The sequence below is a fragment of the Cupressus sempervirens genome, chromosome 2, assembly GCF_028749045.1.
Source record: "Cupressus sempervirens isolate cs-2001-9-10 chromosome 2, ASM2874904v1, whole genome shotgun sequence".
NCBI classification, from domain to species: Eukaryota; Viridiplantae; Streptophyta; class Pinopsida; order Cupressales; family Cupressaceae; genus Cupressus; species Cupressus sempervirens.
The window spans coordinates 554,376,636-554,386,137 of record NC_143119.1 but is presented as its reverse complement, the minus strand read 5'-3'; the positions used below and the strand labels follow the sequence as shown (position 1 = coordinate 554,386,137).

The 9,502-nt window shown below is 49.6% G+C and overlaps 1 non-coding gene and 1 pseudogene across 1 annotated transcript; both read left to right on the top strand.

The window, feature by feature from the left end:
* Positions 1–517: 517 nt before the first annotated feature.
* On the top strand, positions 518–1,865 carry LOC149573639 (18S ribosomal RNA; annotated as a pseudogene).
* Positions 1,866–2,575: 710 nt separating this feature from the next.
* On the top strand, positions 2,576–2,729 carry LOC149573638 (5.8S ribosomal RNA). Its single transcript, XR_016361221.1, has one exon. It is a non-coding gene; the product is annotated as a 5.8S ribosomal RNA (ribosomal RNA).
* The last annotated feature ends 6,773 nt before the right edge of the window (positions 2,730–9,502 follow it).

Below are 9,502 nucleotides of genomic sequence, written 5' to 3'. Positions count from 1 at the left end.
TAGAGTATTACCGATAATTTTTGTTTGGATGCGAAAACTCTCCATGCCCTGTCCTGCCCTGTGCAATCAGAATGGCTACAGCTCATGGGTTTTGCAGGAGATACTCTTCTTCAGCTCCCCCTTAAAGAGAGCATTCAGTGTTTGCATTGTGTGGACAAAAAGCCCAAGGCGTTTCATCTCTCTTCAGATAAAAAATTCTGGGAGGGCTTGTCGAAGTATGGCCGTTTGTACGGGGGGCACCAAAAAGCGTGTAGGTGGCATATGCCTAGGAAATGGATGTCTCTGAGTGTTCTTCTCAAGCTCCTGCGAACCAGAGCACTCGTCTTTGCAATGCTCCGACAAGTGCAGGCCCAACGTGTCTCTCTAGGGGAAGAAATCACATGAATGCTTTTTGCCAAGATGTGGGTGCTCACGGGTGGGTTCCCTCACGGTGCAGTTCTTTGGTATGTGCATGTGCATGAGATTGAAGCTTGTCCAACAATGCTAGTGTGAGTGTTCACCCGTAGGAACTTTTCTATACCTGCACTGGCAGATCACGTGTCACGGGGAATGGTTAGCGAGGCTATACTAGGAAAGGAGAAATTTTCCAGAGGTTAGACATGTTCGTGTATGCGGGCAGGCTCTAATCACCTATAAATGTGCGGAGGGGGTGTTATACACGATGCCCTTGAGTGGCCTTATAATTGAGGTGGTCGCGTGCACAGTGATGCCCCCGCCAATCGCATAACCAACCATGTTTTTGACTCGCACTGCCCTTCACCCTTCAGCACGACGGTCTCCATTGGCACTTCGACAACCAGCTCTTTGTCATGGGAAATTAGAGTGCTCAAAGCAAGCCTATGCTCTGAATACATTAGCATGGAATAACGCGATAGGAGTCTGGTCCTATTCCGTTGGCCTTCAAGACCGGAGTAATGATTAATAGGGACTGTCAGGGGCATTCGTATTTCATTGTCAGAGGTGAAATTCTTGGATTTATGGGAGACAATCCACTACGAAAGTATTTGCCAAGGATGTTTTCATTAATCAAGAATGAAAGTTGGGGGCTCAAAGACGATCAAATACCGTCCTAGTCTCAACCATAAATGATGCTGACCAGGGATCGGCGGATGTTGCTCTAAGGACTCCGCCAGCACCTTCTAAGAAATCAGAGTGTTTGGGTTCCAGGGGGAGTATGGTCGCAAGGCTGAAACTTAAAGGAATTGATGGAAGGGCACCACCAGGAGTGGAGCCTGCGGCTTAATTTGACTCAACACGGGGAAACTTACCAGGTCCAGACATAGTAAGGATTGACAGATTGAGAGCTCTTTCTTGATTCTATGGGTGGTGGTGCATGGCCGTTCTTAGTTGGTGGAGTGATTTTTCTGGTTAATTCTGTTAACGAACGAGACCTCAGCCTGCTAACTAGCTACGCGGAGGTTCCCCTTCGTGGCCAGCTTCTTAGAGGGACTATGGCCTCCTAGGCCATGGAAGTTTGAGGCAATAACAGGTCTGTGATGCCCTTAGATGTTCTGGGCCGCACGCGCACTACACTGATGCAACCAACGACTTTCTCTCCCTGGCCTGAAAGGTTTGGGAAATCTTGCCAAATTGCATCGTGATGGGGATAGACCATTGCAATTATTGATCTTCAATGAGGAATTCCTAGTAAGCGAAAGTCATCAGCTCGCGTTGACTATGTCCCTGCCCTTTGTACACACCGCCTGTCGCTCCTACCGATTGAATGATCCAGTGAAGTGTTCGGATCATAGTGATGACGGTGGTTCCTGTCAGCGACATTGTGAGAAGTTCACTGAAACTTATCATTTAGAGGAAGAAGAAGTCGTAACAAGGTTTCCGTAGGTGAACCTGCGGTAGGATCATTGTCAGTTCGAGACCCTGAATCGTGTAGGGGATGGAGCTGGCCTCCTCCCCACCCCCAAAATCTTGGCGACATGCGGACACTTGGCCCTGCAGCGATGTGTTAGACGGCCAAGCTATGGGTCCAGTGCCGTCGAGGTCGAGGGTCACATCAAATTCCTGTGATCGAAAGCGTGGATTCCCCGCAGGGTGAAGAAGAGACTCGGATGCCATCTGGATTAGGATCGGTGCCTTCGAATGACATCCATGTCAGAGCGAGAGGTCTCTGCTCGGTTGTAGTTTAGAGGGGGTCCAGGCCTCATCCCCCACTGCTGAGATTTCATGGTTTGATCACGTGCGTGGTGCTGTGCCAAGGATCTGTCATTTCAACGGCGGTAAGTCGAGACTGCCGCAACCCCCCGTTGCCTTGCCCAGGTGTGTTGACTCGTCGCTTGGAGCATTTTGTGTTTAGGATGGGTGCACTCGCATGATTTATAGGGCAGGGGCCCCATCCTTTGACACAGCTCTCCCATTTGTCGCCTCCCACCTTTGCGAGGTGATGGGGCGGGGACACACCATAGCGTTCCTCGTCGCACCCATTGGGTGCTCGGGGTTCGGGATGTGTCAACCACCCAACACACGGGTGCATCATGCACCTTAGAAATCCAAAGAACAAAGCATGAGCCAGCGCCTTGCACGCTTGGGTCATCAAAAGACAAAAGCAAAACAAAATCATGACTCTCGGCAACGGATATCTCAGCTCTCGCCATGATGAAGAATGTAGCAAAATGCAATAATTAGTGTGAATTGCAGAATCCCGTGAATCATCAAGTCTTTGAACGCAAGTTGCGCTCGAGGCCTTGGCCAAGGGCATGTCTACTTGGGCATCACACTACAAAATTTTGCCCTCCCCAATAAGGAGCAGAGATGGCCATCCGCGTCTGCAAGTGGCGTGCGATTGGCTAAAATGAGCACGAGGTCCGTCGATCCATCGCGATGAGCGGTGGCTCGCAAAGGCCGGTGTTGGTTTGCGCCGATTGAACGATTCCTCATGAGGAACTTTATTTTGGGCTTAGAGGCCCACCGCAGTGCGAGCATTGCTGCATCTCTACCGCATCCCCAAGTCAGGTGTGAGTACCCACTAAGTTTAAGCATATCAATAAGCGGAGGAAAATAAACTTACCAGGATTCCCCTAGTAACGGCGGGTGAACCAGGAAGTGCCCAGCATGAAAATCAACTGCCACGCCTGTCAAATTGTAGTCTATAGAAGCTTCCTCAGTGACAGACTAGGCCCAAGTCCCTTGGAAGGGGGCACCAGAGAGGGTGAGAGCCCCGTTGGGCTCAGACCCTGTCGCACCACGAGGCGCTGTCGGCGAGTCAGGTTGTTTGGGAATGTAGCCCTAATCGGGTGGTAAATTTCATCCAAGGCTAAATACAGGCGAGAGACCGATAGCAAACAAGTACCGCGAGGGAAAGATGAAAAGGACTTTAAAAAGAGAGTTAAAGAGTGCTTGAAATTTCTAGGAGGGAAGCGGATGGAGGCCGGCGATGTGCCTTGGTCAAATGCGGAACGGTGTGAGCCGGTCCGCCGCTCAGTTCGGGGGATGTGCCAGCGCGGGCTATCGCGGTGAAACAAGTGTGACCTTCTTGGTCACACAAATACTTCCATTGCAACAGTCGAGGAGTGAAGCACATGCCTTTACGGCGGGCTCTCAAGCAACTGTGCGCTCATGGCGCTGGCCAGCGAGCTTTCCATCTGACCTGTCTTGAAACACGGACCAAGGAGTCTAACATGTGTGCGAGTTGGCGGGTTGGGAAAACCTATGAGGTGCAAGGAAGCTGACTGGCGAGATCCCCTCTCGGGGGGTGCACCGCCGTTTGACCCTGATCTTCTGTGAAGGGTTCGAGTGCGAGCACACCTGTTGGGACCCGAAAGATTGTGAACTATGCCTGAGCAGGGCAAAGCCAGAGGAAACTCTGGTGGAGGCCCGCAGTGATACTGACGTGCAAATCATTCATCTGACTTGGGTATAGGGGAAAAAGACTAATCAAACCCTCTAGTAGCTAGTTTCCTCTGAAGTTTCCCTCAAGATAGCTGGAGCTCACGTGCGAGTTTTATCGGGTAAAGAAAATGATTAGAGGCATCGGGGGCGTAACGCCCTCGACCTATTCTCAAACTTTAAATAGGTAAGTCAGTGCGACTGCTCTGTTGAGCCGCGCCATGGAATCGCAAGCTCCAAGTGGGCCATTTTTGGTAAGCAGAACTAGTGATGCGGGATGAACCGAAAGCCGAGTTACGGTGCCAAATTGTGCGCTAACCCAGATCCCACAAAGGGTGTTGGTCGATTCATAAAACCTTTTTTGACTCTGAGGCGGGTGGGGTTTGTAATTTGCGCGAGGGCGAGAAAATTTCCCAAGTGCCAAATTTTGGGTGGGGGTGGGGTTTGCAAGGTTTTTTCTTGTGAGCTTGTAACAATCTCTCAGGTGCCAAATTCTCGGCGGGTGGGGTTTGCAATTTGTGCGAGTGTGGGAAGATCTTCCAAGTGCCAAATTTTGGGCGGGTGGGGTTTGCAATTTTTTGTGAGGGCAGGAAAACTCTCCCAGGTACCAAATTTCGAGTGGGTGGGGTTTTGTGAAAATTTCTGCGAGGGTGAAGAAATCTCCCAAGTGCCGAATTCTCGGTGGGTGGGGTTTTGCAATTTCTGCTGGGGCGGAAAAATCTCCCATGTGCCACATTCCGGGCGGGTGGGGTTTTGTGAAAATTTCTGCGAGGGCGAAAAAATCTCCCACGTGCCACATTTCGGGCGGGTGGGGTTTTGTGAAAATTCCCGCGAGGGCATAAAAATCTCCCAGGTGCCAAATTCCTGGCGGGTGGGGTTTGCAATTTCCGCCAGGGTGAAAAAATCTCCTGAGTGCCAAATTCCTGGCGGGAGGGAGGGGTTTTGTAGAAATTTTTGCCAGGGCAGAAAAATCTCCCAAGTGCCAAATTTCGGGCGAGAGGGGTTTTGTAAAATTTCCACGAGGGGGAAAAAAATCTCCCGAGTCCCAAATTCTGAGCTGGTCGGGTTTGCAATTTCTGTGAGGGTGGAAAAATCTTCCAAGTCCAAATTCTGGGCGGGCAGGGTTTCGTAATTTCCAAGTGCCAAATTCCGAGCGGGTGAGGTTTGTAAATTCTGCGAGGGCGAAAAAATCTTCCAAGTCTAAATTTCAAGAGGGTGGGGTTTGTAAATTTTCGTGAGGGCAGAAAAATCTTTCGACTACAAATTCCAGGCGGGTCCCCGGGTTTTGTAATTTTCGTGAGGGCAAACGACTCATGTACGTGATCCAAAATCGGTCAACTTATTCTTTTGGTTAACGCCCAAAGTTTTGAACTCAAATTGAGTTGGCTACCCCGACTCGAATTGCCTCTGTATTTTTCGCACAACCCATGCCACCGTGCTCGACTTGATTCTAAGTGCCCCGAGTCATGTACGTGGTCCAAAAGAGGTCAAATTTTTTCTTTTTGGGGTTAATGCCCAAAGTCTTCAACTCGAGCCGTGTCGGCAACCCCGACACGAATCACCCCAACTACCCAAACCCCGACTCGAATCACGTCGAGCCTTAACTGCCTCCAATTTTTTTGCACGACTCATGTCACCATGCTCGACATGATTCTAAGTGCGCCGAGTCATGTGCATGATCCAAAGGCAGTCAACTCTTTTTTCGGGTTAACGCCCAAAGTTTTCAACCGAAATTGTGTCGGCAACCCCGACTCGTATCGCCTTGAGCCTTAACTGCCTCCATTTTTTTTGCAGGACTCATGTCACTGTGCTTGACTTGGTGCCTCAAGTCATGTACGTGATCCAAAAGCGGTTAACTTCTTCCTTCTTTGGTTAACACCCAAATATTTCAACCCAAATCGTGTCAGCAACCGCGACTCAAATCGCCTCGAGCCTTAATCGCCTGCAATTTTTTCGAACCACTCATGTCACCGTGCTTGACTTGATTCTATGCGCCCCAAGTCATGTACATGATCCAAAAGCGATTAACTCTTTTTTTGACTAACGCCCAAAGTTTTCAAATCGACTCAGCTACCCCGACTCGAATTGCCTCGAGCCTTAACCGCCTCCTTTTTTTTTTCGCTCGACTCATGTAACCGCACTCGCCTTGATTTTGAGTGGCTCGAGTCACTTACGTGATCCAAAACCAGGTAATTTTTTCCTTTTTCTTTTTTTTGTCAAGTCCCAAAGTTTTGAACTCGGATAGAGTCGGATGCCCTGACTCGAGTCGTCTCCAAATTTTTTGCACGACTCATGTCACCGGGCTCGACTTGATTCTAAGTGCCCCGAGCTGTGTACGTGATCCAAAAATGGTTAACTTTTTCTTTTTGGTTAATGCCCAAAGTTTTCAACCCGACCCGCCTTGGCAACCTCAACTCGAAGCGCCTTGAGCCTTAATGGCCTCCAATGTTTTTGCATGACTCATGCCATCGTCGACTTTTCGCTGAAATCATGTCACCCAGGGCACCTCGATGCTATGTGACCCGAGCCCTGTGTGTGATCCAAAACCAGGTAACGGTTTTTTTTGAACTCCCAAAATTTCATTCTTTTTTGCCTTATGGGGCCTATCATGATCTCTTTTTATAAAGAAAATTCTCAAATCGGATCGTTTCGGCTACCCTACCTCGAATCTGGCTAGCTAGGCGTAATGCCTCGAGTCGGCTCGGCAATACGTGAACTGAAACTTGTGCGTGATCCAAAAGCGGGTAACTTGTTTTTTTTTTTTTTTTGTAATGCCCAAAATTTAGCGCTTTTCACTGTATAGGGCCTCCCATGATTTTTTTTTTTTTTTTTTCCCCTTGTCGACCCACTCTGGCGACCCAGTCGGGTCACCCGAGGCTGGGCCGACGGAGTCAGGTGACCCAAGTTGGGTCGACCCAGGCGTGCGATCCTGGCTGGGGACAACAAGTTGATTCTATAAGTTTTCCTGCCAATTTTGCTAGCCAGGTTGGCTCACCAAGTCATCTGACCATGTGGTCTTTGCCAAATCAAGAATTGACTATTTAAGTCCGCTCACAGCTTGTCAAGCCGGCTCACCAAGATGACTTACCATCTCGCCTCACCAGGTCACCTCTTCTTTAAGACCGCTCACCATGTCGGCTCCCCAAGTCAGCTCACCGAGTCGACTATTCAGGTTGCCTCACCAAGTCGACCCCTTAAGTTCTCTCACCAAGTCAGCTCACCAAGTCGAATCACCTAGTCATTTTACCACCTTGCCCCAACAAGTGTGCTCGCCAAGTTGCCCCACCAAGTTGCTTCTCTAAGCCCACTCACCATGTCAGCTCACCAAGTCGGTTGTTCAAGTAAGTTTCCAAGTCAACTCTTTAAATTTGCTCACCAGGTCAGCCCGCCCAAGTTGCCTCTTTAAGTTCACTCACCAGGTTGGCCCGTCCAAGTCACATCAGTGAGCTAACTCGTCGAGTCACCTCACAAAGTTGACTCTTTAAGTGCGCTCACCAAGTCAGCTCACCAAGTCGACTCACCATCTCGCCTTGATAAGTTGGCTTGCCGAGTTACCCAACCAAGTCGTTGCCTCTTTAAGCCCGCTCACCATGTCAGCTCATCAGGTCGGCTCACCAAGTCGACTAATCAAGTAGGCCCACCAAGTCACCTCAAGGATAGCTCCTCACCATGAGTCGCCTCACCATGTTGACTCTTTGAGCACGCTCGCCAGGTCGCCTCACTAAGTTGACTCGAGTACGTTGCCAAGTCGACTCTTTAAGTTCACTTGCCAGGTCGACTCGCCAAGTTAGCTCACCATGTCATCTCAACAAACCAACTCACTGAGTCGCCTCACCACGTTGGCTCTCTAATTCCACCAAGTCACCCCACCAACTTGCCCTGTTAGGCCCACTCACAACCTCACCCCGTTAGGCCCACTCTCACCAAGTTGACTCTTTAAGTCTGCTCATCAAGTCGAGCCACCAAGTACTCTCACCAAGTCGACTCTTTGAGTCCGTTCATCAAGTCGCCCCACCAAGTACTCTAACCAAGTCGATTCTTTAAGTGCATTCATCAAGTCACCCCACCAAGTACTCTCACCAAGTTGACTCTTTAAGTCCTTTCGTCAAGTCACCGCACCAAGTACTCTCACCAAGTCAACTCTTTAGGTCTGTTCATAGAGTCACCCCACCAAGTCGACCCGTCAAGTGCATTCATCAAGTCACCCCACCAAGTCGACTCTTTAAGTTCATTCATCAAGTCACCCCGCCAGGTCAGCCCACAAATTACTCTCACCAAGTTGACTCTTTAAGTTCGTTCATGAAGTCACTCTGCCAAGTCAGCCCACAAGGTCGACTCTTTAAGTTCGTTCATCAAGTCACCCCGATAGGTCACCCCACCAAGTACTCTCACCAAGTCGACTCTTTAAGTTTGCCCATCAAGTCACCCCGCCAAGTCGGCCCACCAAGTACTCTCACCAGGTTGACTCTTTAGGGTGTTCATCAAGTCACCCCACCAAGTACTCTCACCAAGTCGACTCTCTAAGTTCGTTCATCAAGTCGCTCCGCCAGGTCGGCCCACCAAGTGCTCTCACCAAGTCGACCCTTTAAGTTCGGTCATCAAGTCACCCAGCTAGGTCGGCCCACCAAGTACTCTCACAAAGTTGACTCTTTAGGTTCATTCATCAATTCACCCCGCCAGCTCGGCCCACCAAGTTCTCTCACCAGGTCGACTCTTTAAGTTCGTTCATCAAGTCACCCCGCTAGTTTGACCCACCAAGTACTCTCACAAAGTCGACTCTCTAAGTTCATTCATCAAGTCACCCTGCCAGGTCAGCCCACCAAGTACTCTCACCAAGTCACCCTGCTAGTTGTACCCACCAAGTCGACTCTTTAAGTTCGTTCATCAAGTCACGTGACCGAGTCAGCCCACCGAGTACTCTCACCAAGTTGACTCTTTAAGTTTGTTCATCAAGTCACCCGGCCAGGTCGGCCCACCAAGTACTCTCACCAAGTTGACTCTATAAGTTCGTTCATCAAGTCACCCCGCGAAGTCAGCCCACCAAGTTGAATCTTTAAGTTCATTCATCAAGTCACCCCACCAAGTAATCTAACCAAGTCGATTCTTCAAGTGCGTTCATCAAGTCACCCGACCAAGTACTCTCACCAAGTCGACTCTTTAACTATGTTCATCAAGTCACCCCACCAAGTCTTCTCACCAATTTGACTCTTTAAGTCTTTTCATCAAGTCACCACACCAAGTACTCTCACCAAGTCAACTCTTTAGGACTGTTCATCAAGTCACTTTGCCAAGTCGACCCTTGAAGTCTGTTCATCAAGTCACCCCACCAAGTCAACTCTTTAAGTCAGTTCACGAAGTCACCCAACCAGGTCAGCCCACCAAGTACTCTCACCAAGTCGACTCTCTAAGTCTGTTCATCAGGTCACCCCACCGAGTATTATCGCCAACTCAACTCTTTAGGTCCGTTCATCGAGTCACCCCGCAAAGTTGACCCTTTAAGTTCGTTCATCAAGTCACCCCACCAAGTTGACTCTTTAAGTCCTTTCATCAAGTCACCCCACCAAGCTGACTCTTCAAGTCTGTTCATCAAGTCACCAGAACAACTACTCTCACCAAGTTGACTCTATAAGTCCGTTCATCAAGTCACCCCACCGGGTCGGCC